Raw genomic sequence first — 17827 nt, 5'->3', positions numbered from 1 at the left:
CTAGATATAAAACTATTGCACGCTTAACTTTATTGCACAGTATAGTGTAAACATAAGTTTTATATGCACTGGGAAACCCCAAAATCCATTACTTGCCTTATCACCATACTTGCTTAACTGCAGTGGTCTGGAATCAAATCTATGTTATCTCTGAAGTATGCCTGTGTTACATTAGAGCATGGAACAAATGGATGTCCAATACTAGCAGAGAAGAATACCACAGAAGTTTGGAAGAAAGGGAAACCCTACAGAAAACAAATCAGAGCAAAATGTTTTCTGCACTAGATCTCAAATCCAAAGATTTCAGCTCAATGGATATCAAAAACATAAGACCCAAGATATTGACCATATCACTGAAAGTGTGAGTAATACTCAAAATTGTTTTAAATGGCAGATACTCCGACCAAATGTCATTGAATTGCTGAGAAAGTTATTTATTTTTCCATTCTTTCTAGTTACATTAATAAAGAAGTTTGCATACCATGTTAACATGTCTTTAGCACTCTATTAACACTTGTTAATTTCTCCTGTGCAGTAATGCAAAGTTTCCTTTAAAGATACATTTATTTACACTAAAAGGGAGTCAGTTTAAAGGAAAATAAGTAGAGACTTTATGCGGATATGGTGAAAATCATGACAATGTAATATAATTACTGAACTTGAAAAACACTGCACATCTGGAGAAGAAGCAAGGTGAAATGCTAAAAAACCTGAGTCCTTTAGCAATATTTAGGGACAAGCCCATCTCTCGTCATCTCTGAGATTTGTGGGATGAACTGATACTGGAGTCAGACACAAGGGCAAGTTGAGGCAAAATATAATGAGTTTGATTTTATACACTTCCTGGTCATCCACTCAATAGCAAGCCCTAGATACAAGGATAAGTGAGATTCAATTCCTGACCGGCCCTTCCCTCAGCATCACAGAAATTTTCTGTAGCAAGACTCTTTCTCAGATAGTTCTAACCACCAGAGACAAATTTTTTCCAACCACAGACTGCCCTTCTATGGCATGAAGCCACTCACAGGACTTCTAATCACTCATTCCATAGTTATGCCAGACAGTTATTTCTCCTTGGAATATGTCTCCTCCATCTGAAATACTCTGTTTCTTCCGTCATTCCCAATTTTCCCTCTACCATCTTGACTCCTCATCACTGAAAACATTCTAATTTGTTTATATTTTTAAGCATTACAACCAGAACTGCATATACTATTTTAGGCCTAGCAATATTATTTTAAGGATCAGAAAACAGATACAATCAATTGAGCACTATTATAGGAAAATTTTCCTACGTTTGTTTCAGCTCTGGATCATACCAGCTTTGTGTCTTCCATTGATGACTCTGAATTAACTTACTTTTTCTTAAAAGTATGGAGACTCAACATAGCTTAAGTAATCATTTCTTTTGAGTTCATGAGTTACATAATTCGAAAATAAATACAAAGACTATTCCTTTCCATAAGCACACATTCTTTACCAGTGTTCTCTAAGTTCCTCAGGTAATATAAATAGGGATTCAAAGGAAAGGGGTCATATGGATAGTAGAATATTACACTGCAGTATTGGTTACATGGCTTCCTATTTTTCATGATTTTTTTAAAAAAAGCCTCATATAGCTTAAGAGATTTTATAAGTTTCCAAATTATTTTTAAAAACAAGCTTCCTAAGTTTCTTTATACCAATTCTTTCCTTCCCAAACTCACCATAATCACTCATTTGGATGTCATTGTGTTACTAGTGGGGCAGAGAAATCACCTGTTGATGCACATTTACAATAGTCGTGTTCTATCTCTCCAATACTACCAGGGGCAGAAGACTGCAGATTAGTTCTTAAGCTAAACCTCACAAAGTACAGAACTCTAATTTTCAATAAAACAGGAAGACAAGTCTCCACCTTTTCCAACTGTACCTTTATTTATAAAAGGCTGTAAGTGGGCACTTGTCCTGGAGAGCAATATCTTTACCCTAGGGAGGATGCTCAAACAGCAGAGTGAAAATAACAGAAGTCTCTTATGTAGGTAAGGGGACATTCAAAGCCATTCTGCCTCACTGAACTCTGACTAAAATTAGGCCACTCCTGACCCAGCTTAATTTGCAGACACAACACCCAGGGGATCTTATTAAAACACGGATGCTTATTCCCTGCCTCTGGGGTCAGGCCTGAGAGTCTGCATTTTTAACAAACTTTTCTTCAGAGAAGCCATACCACTGGTCCAGAGAGCACACTTAATTGTTAAGGGATTAACAGAAAATTGGCAGATTTGGGATTTCCTACATTTGATTCTAATTGTATTTGAAGAGTAGACTACCATAGATTTCATTTGCTCAATAAACATGTATGGAGCATTTGCAACGTTCCAGGCACTGCTTTAGGTGATGGGAATTCAGCAGTGATTTTCTTCCCCGAATGCCCTTTAGGCTTTGGTTCAAGTAAGTGGGTCTCTACTTAAAGATCCCACTGCAGTAGGGCAAGCATTTCTAGCACAGCTTTGATACTAACATTAAAAGCAAGGACCTTGAGAATTAGAAAGATTTGGTTTTGAAAGCTCGCTGTCACTTAATCACCTTGCCATCCTGAGTAAATTAACTAATCTCTGAGCCTCAATTTTCATATATATGATGAATAAAAAGGCATGCTGTTTGTAAAGCATTGGTCCAGTGCCTGACATGAGTAGTATTCAAAAACAATGCCAATTATTATTACTCTTGTTCCAGTTCTGGCACTGAGCCACAGAGCAAAGCACAACCTGCAGATGCAGACATACTTAGTGGTAATCTATGCAGGGCTGGGCAGAGAGGGACCAACAAATAGCAGGTGGAGGATCCTGAGAACAGGTCCTGAGAGTTATGCACTTCCCTATTCCAGAAATGATCGTGTGCATCAAAATAGATTTTTCTATAATGACAAACATGCCCATATCTGAACTGAAGCCACTTTTACAGAGTCTAAATGCTGTACACAGGGTGGAATGAGACGTATAGAAAGGGGTCAAGAAGGCTACCAAATCATCCAATGAGATTTCATAGATAATATATGGTTCCAGGGGTACGAGCGACTTCTTACACTATGGGTGAACTGCTATGGGGAGTGTAAACCTCAGAAGGGTAAGAAATGACCCTAAGAGCAGAGGGTGATACCAGAAAGAGGAAGGGAGAGAAGTGGCAGGGATCCCATCCCTAGAATTGGAGGAGAAAGGGGCTTGGATATCAGGTTGTAATAATTCAGTTGCTGATTTACCTACCAGCTGGAAGATCCTAAAAGTTGAACACAGGATCTACGGAAATATGATCCAAAGGGAGGGACATGAGAGTCACGCAGGTGGGATGAGTGGTAAATGAAATGTAACCTAGACTGGAGTGCTCAACAGTTATGCAAACTGGCCATTTGAATATGGAAGCAACTTGTTCTGTGCTAATGCTGCATGCTTGCACGAGACACATTCATTTTAAGAGTTATTAGAGGGGCGCCTGGGTGGCTCAGTCAGTTAAGTGTCCGACTTCGGCTCAGGTCATGATCTCACAGTCCAGGGGTTCGAGCCTCGCATCGGGCTCTGTGCTGACAGCTCAGAGCCTGGAGCCTGTTTCAGATTCTGTGTCTCCCTCTTTCTCTGACCCTCCCCTGTTCATGCTCTCTCTCTGTCTCAAAAATAAATAAATGTTAAAAAAAATTAAAAAAAAGAGTTATTAGAATACCAAAGTAGAGAAGAGAAATACGTGGACAGACCAAAGCACAGGAAAAAATATAAGAAATTGAGGCAAAAGAAATGTCCATCTGTTATTTCAGAGGTCAGTTAGAAATCACAGTCTGGGGATAAGAACTGTGATAATTTCATGTAATTCTGAAATATTAGTGACATTTTCACAAGGCACATGTGCATGTGTCTAGGTGACCACAGGAAGGAAGGGCTAATAGACAGTATACTGGTCTGGTGCTAGGCTTGGAGGGCAGGAAAAGATGATGAATGAGTGAATGATCAAAGGATAGATATACAAGCTTTAGGGGAAAAACAATCAAGTTAAAAATTTGAGGACAGTAGGGAGAAACCCAGAAGCCATATTAAACCTGACAAGGAGGGCTAGCCATAGGGAAAGAGCCTCTGTGGTTTTGAAAACTTTCACAGAGCTGAAAACCTTCACTGGGGAACTTGACAGACTACAGATCAGTAAGAAGGCCAAGCGTTATTGGCAGTAGCAATTAAAGATCCAGAAACTAGACTGGAAAAAACTTGCATTCATAAGAAGAATGAACTTCTGCTCTTGTTCTCATTTGCCTTTCTGATCTTACAGTGGAGCACAGCGTATGAAGGAATTTACGAGACCGTGGCCACATGGTAAAATGTCAGAGCGCTTGGCAACTGTCACTATGTGAAGGGGATTTCTCCCCTCACCCCGGCTTATTAGTCTTACCGCAACAATATCTTGTGTACGCTGGCATTTTGGAAACTTCGCCATTAGTCCTTTCTGATAATCACCCAAAGTGAATTACTGTTTCCTAGTGCGACTTTACCCTGACTTTTTCTTGTAACCAGCTATGAATATATCAACATTAAATGGGTGGAATATGGAAAAGGTGACTTCACAATTTTTTTTGACTCTTCTGAAAATGTCGTGTCCTCAGTTGGGAACATTTGAGAGGTCATTTTGCTTCCTGTCCCCATGCAGTAAACCACATCTATCTTTCTTTATATATGCCTTTTTCATAGTTTCACTTGGGCTTGGTCCAAACTAAAGTGGAGGTAGAGACATGACTTTCATAGTAAATTGTGGTCCAGGGAAGACACACGGATCGAATGAATGAGGTTGAGTAAAGATATGTAAAATTGATTAATATAATGTACTTGAGTTTACTATGTAACAATTGCCTCTTTTCTTTCTCAGTGTTTACAGCCTACATTTTTAAAGCAACACCAAAGAAAATGTCATCCTCATTATAAAAAAGAAACAAAATCTAGAGATGTCTGAAACGCAGTTACATTAAGTACATAAACAAGTGTGTTTTATTTCTTTTATTGTCTGCTCTTTAAAATTTTATTTCTGAACTCCAGGAAGATTCTTTCTTTGTGAGAAAGAAAACTACCTAGGGATAATTTACCTAGGGGTGCCTGGGTGGCTCAGTTGGTTGAGTATCTGACTTAGGCCCAGGTCATGATCTCGTGGTTCATGAGTTTGATCCGTGCATCGGGCTCTGTGCTGACAGCTCAGGGTCTGGGAGCATGCTTCAGATTCTGTGTCTCCCTCTCTCTCTGCCCCTCCCGACCTTGTCCTCTGTCTCTCTCTTTCTCTTTCTAAAATTTAAAAATCATTTAAAAAACTAAAAAAAAAAATGACCCAGTGGCTAACCTAAGTTCTGTTGTCCCCAGCTATGGAAACAGAATGTCAAAATCAGAAACAACTTGTGCCATCAGGAATTTAGTTTTAATTGACTGGACAAACCCAAACCTCCTTTCTCCTCATCCTCCTCAAAGATGGACACAGGTTCAAGTCTTAATTTTTTAGACATCTTATGCTCATAAACTTGATATCCATAATTGCTATCAATTTAAAATATGGAAATAATTATGGTTTTAGTAGCACACATTTTGCATTATGCAAATTAGGACTGATGGATCCCTTTCACCTTTGTTTTTTGTTGTATCATTTCACCAATAGAAATGAATGATGCAATCCCATTGTGCAGGTAAGAGGAATGGAGTTGCTTAAGGCCAAACAGCTACCGTGTAAACAATCTGAAGTTCAGGCAAAGAACTTGTCCAATGAGCTGAAAGTTGTCTCATACAATAGTTCAATTCTTCTTCAAAAAAGGGTCATAAAAATATTCATTTACAGATGAGAGGCAAAAAATTCAACAATAAAGTAACTGGCTCATTCAACTAATAATATTTAAAGGAGATGTAAATTAAACTTGCTTTCATTCCACACCTTAGGTTATTTTCTCTACATCATAGGGAGAGATGAGTACATTGCTTTTCAATGTAGTGAGGAATGGTGGGTGGGGGGGCCGGGGTGGGGGGTAACATGAAGCAGTAGAATAGAGTGGCTGAGAGTGCCAATGCTGGAATCAGACTTCCTTAATGAAAATGTCAGTTTCATCAGCTTGTCCTTGGGGTGGTTTACTGAATTTGTCTATTTCAGCATTCTTGCCTATACAGTGGAACTCACTACAGATATCCTCACAGGGACATTATAAACAGCCAATGAACAACTACGCGTAAGCACTCAATGCAGTGTCCGGTACATTGTATAGAGTCAACAAACGTTTGCAGTGAGAGGCATGAAGACAGTTATTCTTTCTATTTTCCCTCTAGCATAATCTAGAATCTAGTACTATTTAGGTTTTAAGTCAGCACCTTTATTCAATAACTCTCCTTTGAAGGGCAACATGACAACCATATCGCACCTCTACTGTGTCCCTGAAAAAGTATTATCTCAGTGATTTGGAGAAAGGCCAGCATAACTAAATGACATTTGTTGAGAGAAATTTGTGTAGGAAGCAAAGATATGTTTACCAAACAGGGAGTGAAACATATTTCAGGGCTTCTCATCTACAGGTGCCCATTATCTATAGAGAGACCAACACTGGAGTCACATGGTCGTGTTTTTATAAGATTGGCAAAGACATTTTAACCTCAATTAGTCAAGACCATTGTTTCTTTCCTTCTCCAATCACTCTTTGCCTTTCTTCTCCCATGGGTTAGGAGTGACGTACCCTGTGGACATTTTGGGGTCTAGCTGACTGGAGAGTCTGCTGGGACTTTGTGGATTTAGCAGAATATATTTACATGGTTCAGTAGCTTTGTGTATCATAGTTATTGCTAGGTGTCGCAATGTAGGGACTTCCAAAGATTTACCTATCTTCCACTGACCACAGCACCACACTGATGAGTGTAGTATCATGTACAAATATGTGATTTGTACATTTGTGATTTGGCCCCCAGCACCAGAATTATCTGATAGAAGAAAGAAAAAAATATATTTAAAATTTAAAGCTTGTCAATAGAATTTTTTTCCAACCCACACACATGAAACTTAAAAAGAAAAAGATTTGGTTCTCATTGAAGCCTAATCAAATTAAAATTTTTATTCCATCAAGAGTATATTTGGCAATTCAAGAACAATAAATTAAAAAAATCAAACTTTCTTTTAAAGAGCCTGATGTTGGGGCGCCTGGGTGGCTCAGTCGGTTAAGCGGCCGACTTTGGCTCAGGTCATGATCTCGTGGTCCGTGAGTTCGAGCCCCAAGTCGGGCTCTGTGCTGACAGCTCAGAACCTGGAGCCTGTTTCAGACTCTGTGTCTCCCTCTCTCTGACCCTCCCCCGTTCATGCTCTGTCTCTATCTGTCTCAAAAATAAATAAACGTTAAAAAAAATAAATAAATAAAGAGCCTGAAGTTAACTTTCTATTCACTCTACAAGAGAAAATAATCTAAAGCTATCATAAGATTATGCTGCCAAATAATTTAGGAAACAGAAAGTCTTAAGGTACTGTTTCAAGGAATTAATTTTAAAAATATGCTATTCTTTTGCATCATGTGATATTTGTAATTTTTTAAATTATATTCTGTTGTGATTTCTTTACTCATTCTAAATAAATATGGTATTTCATATAGATTTAAATTCATAATTTTGTATTTTTTATCTTAAAGAAGGCTCCATTCATATTGTAAAACTTCAACACCTACAAACATGAATGTGTCTGATGTAGAATATCTTCCACGTATATAGAGATGTGGCTAAGTCTTTTCAAGAGTGAATTCTTGCTCAATCAACTTAGAGGCAACCAGAAATGCAGAAAAGGTAAACCCAAGGGGAAAGATGGCATCATGTTAGGTGTTCTGTTGGCTCTTTTTACTTTCCTTTTGGGCTCTTTGAACAATTTTACCTGAGGCTATATAGCAGAGCTCTGCAAGCTCAAAGAATGAATATCCTCCCTTGATTTGTCAGAGCTACCAGGGGCGCTCTTTGGGAGAAAGGAACAACATGAAGAAGAAACAAGTAAATACACGCACAAACTTGAATAGGCATCACAAGAATTCAAAAAGGGGTTGAAAGAGAAGCAGTAAAGAGAATCATTTGGGAATAAAGACACAGGAAATGTTTCTATTACTTAGAATAATGCTTCTATTAATCCCCCACCATCTTCATTTGCTGCAGCCCCACCATCTTCATTTCCTGTACTTTTTTTTTTTAACATCTTCAATAAAAAATTCATGCAGTAAATGTGTGTTACATGGGAACTACGTGCCAGGATCTGAGCTTGGGCTATCACATTAAGCAAAAATGAAGACCCTATATTCCAAAATTAATAAACTGAAATCCTCACCGCCACTGTGATGGTATTAGGGGATGGGGCCCTTTGGAGGTGATCACATAATGAAGGTGGAGCACACATGAAGAGATTAGTGCCCTTATAAAAGAGACCTAAACAGCATAAAGGAAGCTGGTCCTCATCATATCCCAAATCTGCCTGCACTTTGGTCTTGGACTTCCCAGTCTCCACAGCTATGAGAAATAAATGATTATTGTATAAAAAAAAAAAAAAAAGTAGGCCCTATACACACAGAACATATAGCAAGAGTGAGAGATAATTAAAATTATGCAAAAACCACACAGACAGGAATTGCAAGACTGATATGTACTACAAGTGTCAGAGGGGTGCCTGGGTGGCTCAGTTGGTTAAGTGTCCAACTTTGGCTCAGGTCATGATGTTAAAATTCTTGAGTTTGAGTCCTGCAACAGGATCTCTGCTGTCAGCACAGAGCCCCCTTCAGATCCTCTGTCCCCCTCTCCCTCGGCCCCTCCTCCACTCACACATGTGTGCATGCTCTCTTTCTTTCAAAAATAAACATTTTTTAAAAAGGGTGAGAGAGTTAAAAGATAGACAGGCAGATATGACCTAGCCAGATATGTCCAGACAGATCTCTCAGAGTGTATAATATTTAGCTATTTTTTAAAATATAAATTGAGGAAATAAAAGTTACGAATAAGCTACAGGATAAGAGGGAACGATGAATAATATTTCAGTCAGAAGAATATATGGGGCAAAGCCACAGAGCACGAGAGAAAGAAATCACAAGTCATATCTTAAAAAATGATTAATTTGTATATTAAGAAATGTAATTTTAGGGGTGCCTGGGTGGCGCAGTTGGTTAAGCGTCCGACTTCAGCCAGGTCACGATCTCGCGGTCCGTGAGTTCGAGCCCTGCGTCAGGCTCTGGGCTGATGGCTCAGAGCCTGGAGCCTGTTTCCGATTCTGTGTCTCCCTCTCTCTCTGCCCCTCCCCCGTTCATGCTCTGTCTCTCTCTGTCACAAAAATAAATAAACGTTGAAAAAAAAATTAAAAAAAAAAAGAAATGTAATTTTACAGAAAATATATTGTATCAGGTAGAAGAGTATCATCATCATCATCACCACCATCATTACTATTTTTACTACTATCATTGCTACGATGTCCACAACCACCAATTTGAGCCCTATGTACCAGACACTATGCTGGTTTTCTCATTTAATCCTTATACAAACCTATGTTCATTCATTTCATCATTCATTCATTCATCCATTCAATACCTATATTTATTAAATACCTAACCTATACCGGCCATTCTGACAGGAATGCAATTAATATTTGGTATTTGACAAAACAGATTAGACTCTACTTCAATGGAACCTTAATTTATAATTAATATTAGCTTGATACATGTTACCTGCTAATTATTTGTATTTCATTTGACTCCATGTCCTGAAATTACTCAATTATTATCTCATGGCTCATCTCTGGAGGGTGTCTCAAGCTCATCCGATGGGACAAATACATGTCAACTTCAGGAAGGTTGGAAGGAGAAAGAGAGAATTGCTCAGGAATAGATCTGACTGAGAGGGTGCTCCTGGACACAAGGATCTTTGAGGGTGAGTACAGACTCTCAGAGGTGCTCATAGGCACTGCCACATGAAAAAAATCCTGCGGGTGCCTGGGTCTCCATCCATGAGCTCGTGAACTGACACACTGTGCCCTGGCCAGGGGTGGGGTATTCAGGAGTAGGATCTGCTTTATCCCTTTCCTGCAGGCTTGCCACTGCAGAGACCAACAATAGATGAGCATGTACTACAGATCTTTAAACCTCCCAGACAGGACATACACGGTAATTGGACTGGGGGTAGGCAAAAGACTTTTCCCTGATGAGACACAATCTCTGGTCAATCACCTGCCAGACAGGGCATTGTGCTGCCAGCCTAGAGTAAGGTATCATGTCCTACTCCAAGATGTTATAGGGCAGTGTGACCAACTCTGACATGCTGTGTCCATGCCCATGCACCTGACAGGGAAGAGAATGAAAGTAGTCATGGGCAGGAGAGAGAAGGAGGCTCAGTAGGCCTAGGGAACAGGGGGCAGGGAGGCAGGTGGTCAAGAAACCATCCCACAGCATTGCTGTGACATGATACTCTGTGCGAGATAAAGTTCCAAGCCTGGGTACGTGCTCCATTGACCCATTGGATTTCACTTATAAAATACAAATTCAAAAGTAAAATTACTAGGAATTTCAAGTTGGCAAATGCAGAACACTAAATCCCAAGTACAGGATCCTTCTAAATGTGAGGCCTTGTACAACTGCATTGGTCACATGCCCATGAAGCCAGCCCTGACTGTGAGGCAGAGAGTAATTATGCACAGAGGTTAGCAAGTTTTTCCTGAGAAGGGGAGACCTGAGTGATGAGAAAGATCTAGACATGGAGTAGGAAGAGATAATTATTATTAAAACAGACTGTTTGTGTCCCCCAGTCCTCCAAATACATATGTTGAAACCTAATCCCCAAAATGATGGTGTTTGGGGGTGGGGAGCCTTGTGAGTGATTAAGTCATGACGGCACTGGAGGAGTGCTCTTACGAGATACCTCAGAGAGCTCCCTTACCTCTTCCATCACGCAGAAAGAACACAGTGAAAAGATGGCCATCTATAAACCAGGAAGTAGGCTCTCACATACCGTATCTGCTGGCATCTTGATCTTGGACTCCCCAACCTCCAGAACTGTGAGAAAAAAAATAATACTTGTTGTTTATAAGCCATTCACTATATGGTAGATATTTTTAGCAGCTCAAATGGACTAAGATACCTCTTCCCTTTTTTTAAGATTGAGTAGGTGAATTAGCCTGTGTGTGACAAAAATCCCCATTAGCCAGATTCCAAACTCTTTGTTTTTAACCAGTGCTGTATTTCTGCTTTTACTTGGGAAGGCTGTGTTTTTCCTATAGAAAGAAACCAAGGATAGTTTTTTATAAAACCAAGGGTAAGTTTGTCAAAAAGCTGCAGTTATACTTCATAGCTCAATGAAAATAAAAGAACAAAACAAAAACAAAAAATCTGAACACCAAAGAAACCATATGACTTACATATAAATTATGAAAGGATATCTGCAATCAACTTAATTAACATGCCCAAAGTTTTGTGCATGTGTTTGTGTACCGTGTATGGTGTGTGTGTGTGTGTGTGTGTGTGTGTGTGTTCACGCACGTGTGTGTGTGTGTGTGATGATATTTAACTTAAGATCTTTTTGGCAGATTTCAAGTACAAATCAAGTATAAAACACAGTATTCTTAACTATTGTTACTTCCTGTACATGTAGAATGTAATCTTGCTCAACTGAAATTTTGTACCCTTTGGCCAACGTCACCCCATTTCCCTCTCTCCCAGTCTCTAGGCACATCAATCTGTTTTCCCTTTCTATGAGATTGGTTTTTTAAAGATTCTAAAGGGGCACTTGGGTGGCTCTGTCCGTTGCGCGTCCAACTCTTGATTTCAGGTCAGGTCACGATCATATGGTTCATGAGATTGAGCCCCACATCAGGCTCTGTGCTGACAGTGCGTAGTCTTCTTAGGATTCTCTCTCTCACCCTCTCTCTCTACCCCTCCCTTGTAATAAACTTAAAAAAAAATAAAAATAAAGACTACATACAAGAGAAATCATACAGTGTTTGTCTTTCCCTGACTTAGTATTAATGCCCTGTAGCTCCATCCATGTTATCACATAGATGTGATATTCCTTTTCTTCTTAGGACAGAATAACATTCCCCTGTATATGTAATCTAATACTATATTTTCTTTACTCTTCTGGCAAGGGAAATTTAGGTTATTTCTATATCTTGGCTATTATGAGTAATACTTTGATGAATATGGGAGTGAAAATATCTCTTTATCATCTTGTTTTCAGTTCCTTTTGGATATGTGCCCAGAAGGGGGGTTACCAGATCACAGAGTAGTTCTATTTTTCATTTTTTCACTTTTTAAATTTACTTTGAGAGAGTGTACGTGCATAAGCGGGGGAGGGGCAGACAGAGATGGAGAATCCCAAGCAGGTTTTGCACTGTCAGCACAGAGCCCAAGGCAGGAGCCGATCCCAGGAACCATAAGATCTAGACCTGAGCCGAAATCAAGAGCCAGATGCTTAACCAACTGAGCCACCCAGGTGACCCTCTATATTTCATTTTTTGAGGAATCTCCACACTGTTTTCTGAAATAGCTCTACTAATTTGTATTCCCACCAGCAGAGTACAAGAATTCCCTCTTGCATACTTCCTGACCATCACTATTTCTCTTTGTCCTTTTAATAACAGTCATCCTTACACATGTGAAGTGCTATCTCATTGTGGCTTTGATTTGCATTTCCCGGATGATTAGAAATGCTGAGGGGTGCCTGGGTGGCTCAGTCGGTTGAGCGTCCGGTTTCGGCTCAGGTCATGATCTCACGGTTCATGAGTTCGGGCCCACATCAGGCTCTGTGCTGACAGCCCAGAGCCTGGAGCCTGCTTCTGATTCTGTGTCTCCCTCTCTCTCTCTCTGTCCCTCCCCCATAAGCACTCTGTCTCTCTCTGCCTCTCAAAAATAAAGAAAACTAAAAAAATAAATAAGTAAAAAAGTAATGTTGAACACTTTTTCATGTACGGTAGCCATTTGAACTTATTTTGAAAGTGTTTATTTAAGTACTTTGCCCATTTTTAATGAGATCATTTGTATTTTTGGTATTGAATTGTATGAGTTCTTTATATTTGGAGATTAACCCTTTATAGTTTACAAATATTTGTTCTCATTCCATTAGTTGCGCTTTCATTTGCTATTTTCTTTCTCTGAAGCAACTTTTTACTTTGATGTAATCCAACGTGTCTATTTTTGCTTTTGTTGCCTGTGCTTTTGGTATTATATCAAGAAATTATTGCCAAGACCAGTGTTAAGATTTTCTCTGGTTTTTTATTGTTGTTGTTGTTTTGTTGTTGTTGTTGCTGCTGCTGCTGCTGCTGTTGTTCTTGTTGTTGTTGTTGTTTCAGGAGTTTTATGGTTTCAGGTCTTACGCTTAATCCTTTAATCCATCTTGAAATGAATTTTGTGTGTGTGAGACCAGTACAATTTCAACTTTTTGCATATGGATATCTAGTTTACCTAACACCATTTATTGAAAAGACTATCCTTGGGGCACCTGGGTGGCTCAGTCGGTTAAGCATCTGACTTCAACTCAGGTCATGATATCGCGGTCCGTGAGTTCGAGCCCCGAGTTGGGCTCTGGGCTGATGGCTCGGAGCCTGGAACCTGCTTCCGATTCTGTGTCTCCCTCTCTCTCTGTCCCTCCCCCGTTCATGCTCTGTCTCTCTCTGTCTCAAAAATGAATAAACATTAAAAAAATTTTAAAAAAAAAGACTATCCTTTCTGCATTGTGTGTATTCCTCCTTGAGGATCAGTTGACTGTAAATGTATAGGTTTACTTGTGAATTCTCTTTTCTGTTCCATTGGTTTATTTATCTGCTTTTATACCAGTACCATATTGTTTTGATTACTGTAACTTTATAATACCATTAGAAGTCAGAAAGTGTAGTGCATCTAGCTTTGTTCTTCTTGATCAAGGTTGCTTTGCTATTTGAGGTCTTTTGTGTCTCCATGTGAATTTTAAGGTTGTTTTTTTCTATTTATGTGAAAACCTCAATAAAACTGTTTTTTAAAAAAATGGACATATAACTTTTTCTATTTATGTGAAAAATTCAGTAAGACTTTTTAAAAAAGAAAATACAACTTTCTGTAATAAACAACTACAACAAAACCCATATGCAAATAATGCTCTTTTACTTAAATATCGTCCTTGATTTCCAGTCACCAGAGCTTGAACAAAGACATTTCAAGTTTCTGATTCTTGTTTTAGCCTTAATTCCTTCCATTTCTCTTCTTATCCTAATACTCTAAAATTGGGGAGTTAACAATATTTATAGTTGTCTAAACCTACCATGCCATTCCACATAGGTTTTGAATCTTTGTACATGATGTTTCTCATCCATTCAATGGCCTATTCCCAGTCTTTACACCTAAAAATCAATAAGGATATATTCAAAAGTCAACTTACTTCTCTGGAAATACACTACTTACCTGTAAGAGATATTATGTTCTTCTTACTGTGTACTACCAAGGTATTTATTCTTGAGCTCACTGCCTCTATTGACTATTTGTTCATACCAGTCTTTCCCATGACACTAAAAATCCTTATGTGCATGAATCACATAAACTTCATGTTTATAGGGTTAACATTGTGCTTAATTCATAATAGGTATTCGTTTCATGCTAATTGATTTATGTTCTGCCCATAGGATATTTTACCTGTCACGTCCCTCTGCCTGAAGGGCCAGTAGCTCATGCAAAAAAAAGTTTTCCTAACCAACTCTATAAAAATGTTTCAGACAGGCCATATTTTTAACAGTTGAACAGAGGAACAAATAAGGAAATGTCTCTGTCTGTAGGCCATTCTGATGTTGAATTTTCTTGCCAGCAATGTTCCCAATTAATGTTCAAGAAAAACCATTTGTTTTAGACAATCATTCAATGATATGTTTTGTTTTGTAAAAGAACAGCATTTGACTGTATCAAGACAGAAACAGACAGACAGAAGACAATAAAAGAGTTTTCTTTTTACTGTCTATTTTCAAATATAAAATATACATCAAGGGTAGTTTTTGAGGTCTGTTTGTTTTTCTGTATAGTTATTATGCCCATTAGGCACACAGGAAAACAAACAGGATGCACAACTAAAATACTGCAGAAAAAGAAAAGCTCAAGAATCTAGCAAAAATACGGTGTTTAAACTAATATATCTTATTTTATCCACAACATATATACTCTTATTAATATAATATTTTATGAATATAAAAAATAAATATAAGTATATAAACGTGTGTGTGCTTCCATTGTGACAGGCACAATTAGTTTGTATACAGAAGCTCATTTATTCCTCACAACAATCTTGTAAGGTCAATGTTATTATTTCACAAAGGTAAGATTCAAGCTTAGAAAGAGATTAAAAGATTTAAATTTTGATATCCTTGATCTCAAAGCTGATGCTGTTGGTCTACTAAATACTAAAAACAAAATGATAATATTAAAAACAATAAAACAATCTTAAAGCACTGACTGAGCCCTCATCATACACTCATTCTTAGTGCTATAGACGCATGATACAATTAAATTCTCACCCCTACTCTATTAACCTGTTCTCCCCATTTGACAGAAGCCCAGAGAATATAGTAGGCACACGGACTACACTGTTTTCACATCATGGCACTGAAGTTATAAGAACTCTAGTTCCTAACAGCTATGTTTCAGAATCATTTATGTGTGTAACAGTCTATATGTAATATGTAATATCTGTACACTTAGAAATACCCAGGTAAATATCAATTAACAGTCAAATTTAAACTTTTTAGAGACAATGTGCTTGACAGATGTTATTACTATGTCAAAATAGCAGAAGTGCACATCAGTTTTACCACTGTCTGTGATAAACAAGCAAGAAATTAATGGAGTAAGGACTACTGAATCACACAACACTATTCATTCCTTTAACTAGATGGCTCAAGGCTTTAGTCTAACATTCCTGTTCGATTTCTATTTTTTGTTCTTTTCATTCTTATGTTAGTTTTCTTCTGGTTTGCCTGTCTTTTTCCTTCGCAACAGTCATCTTTCCTCATTATAAAAATATGACAGAGTCTACTACTGCTCTTTCTAATAAGTTCTATGCTTGGAAATCAGAAAATCAAACCTGTCCTCTTAACCTATGGAAAGGATATTTACTTGGATAGTTACTGTGCATCAATATATAGGAGACACAATGTTAAGCTAAAAGCCAGTGAAGAAGTCCCCCACCTTTATAAAATAAGAGTCTAATCTAGGAGGCAATTAAAGAGAGAAGTTGTACACAGGAATGATAGCTATGATAAGTAAAAATTATAAAGATGATATGAATGTATATGGTAGAGGAAACTGACCTAACTATGGGAATGTGTCGAAAGAAACAGTTATTATTAAAGTGACGATTATTCACACAGTCATACATAATGATCATAATTTTGAAGACCTATTTCCCAATACCTGGTCCAGAAAAGTGAGAAGAAAAGAATATATTACTACTTTTGTACCATCCTTCTCTGGTCTATTGTTCAGCATGACAGTGGCCCACCTTCATGTTCCATGACTATTCTCAGCCTTTATATAATTACATGTTAACAAAAAATATATTCCATAATTAAAGTTCTATAGTTTATGAGAGTTATGTTACACGTGAATGCTAGATAGATGGAGAATATACACTCAGGCTCACTTTTCTCCTCTCCACTTTCCTCTCTACTTTTTCTTGTTCTTCCCAGTGAAAATGAATGTATCACCATTAAAAGTGCAGGTTCTAGAGACAACACAGCTGGATAAACAGCTTGGCTCTATTCTGTAGAATTTGTGTGAACTTGGGTACATATTTAATTTCTCTATGCATGAGTTTGCTTATATACAAGGAAGGGATACAAGTTGTAACTTCCTTCTCAAGGTGTTGCTGGGATAAAATGAAAAGGCTCCTGGCACATAGTAACTGTTCTATACATATTAGCTGTCATCACTGACAGGATTTTAGCATACTCGCTGGATCCTGTTAGCTTTTACTGTGCATCCTGTAGGCCCAGCTAACCTCCTCTAATTCTTCTTTGGGTATTCTTGTTGCTTAGTTTCATTCTCAGATTTAGCACAGGCTTCTTGAGAATAGAACCATCATTTTATTTTTAGAACCACATGCATCCCCCAGAAACTTTAGACTTTGTGACAGACTCTGTCACTCAGTCTCTCATTTTCATTTATTTCCTCACTTTTTATGTCAGCTCATATGCTCTAGTGGTCAAGGAACTTAGTTCAGGTATGGCATTCTCCTCCTTGAATAGCTTTGGAAGACAAATACATGCGGTAGTATCAAAGGAATAGAAATCATGCCAGTGAGTTCTACATTCCCACAAATGGCCTGCTTTCACATGATACGGATTCAAAGTACTTGAGAACCACAAGTAAAAATCACTCTTTGGGTACAGAAAACTACAAATGAAAAGATTTAGTTTTGAAACATATGTACCTGGGAGGTTTGTGCATGTGCTTTGTTTTGGATTTTCTCATCTTGTAATCTGCATTGTTTGTGCTGACAATTCCTTCTGAAAGGGATCATGAGTGACTTCCAGCTGGAAGAAAGAGAAGAAAGCAAACAGCTTGTAGGCAAATGCACAAAAAAAATCTGGGCTTCTTCTAAAATGGCATGCACAAGCTTGTAACTATTTAAGTCTCAATATCTCTACGTGGAAGTTCATCCTGCTATAAACAAGAAAATAGAATTTTTTTAAAAAACACAAAAATCTTGACTTTGTTTATGGGAAACCATGTTCCCTGTTCTCTATTATAAAATCTCAGGGATAAAAGGGACGTGAAAAGAGTGTGAAGTCTAAACTCTTTTTAGACACTTGTGCGTTTTATATATACCACAATGATTTGAGACAAGCA

At 38.1% G+C, this 17827-nt stretch overlaps 1 long non-coding RNA gene across 1 annotated transcript in view; it reads right to left on the bottom strand.

The window, feature by feature from the left end:
* The window catches only part of LOC121010024 (uncharacterized), a 108673-nt gene extending 91161 nt beyond the window's left edge, over positions 1-17512 (bottom strand). Inside the window, exons 1-2 of the long non-coding RNA XR_005780972.1 lie at positions 17409-17512; positions 10908-11023 (exon numbers count right to left, since the gene is read on the bottom strand). This is a non-coding gene — a long non-coding RNA (uncharacterized LOC121010024). The remainder of the gene's footprint in view (positions 1-10907; positions 11024-17408) is intronic.
* Between the last annotated feature and the right edge of the window lie 315 nt (positions 17513-17827).

Source organism: Herpailurus yagouaroundi, unplaced genomic scaffold (assembly GCF_014898765.1).
Source record: "Herpailurus yagouaroundi ecotype Mexico unplaced genomic scaffold, PumYag 190, whole genome shotgun sequence".
Taxonomy (NCBI): domain Eukaryota; kingdom Metazoa; phylum Chordata; class Mammalia; order Carnivora; family Felidae; genus Herpailurus; species Herpailurus yagouaroundi.
Note: the sequence above shows the minus strand (reverse complement) of the source record. Positions and strands in the feature narration are given on the sequence as shown.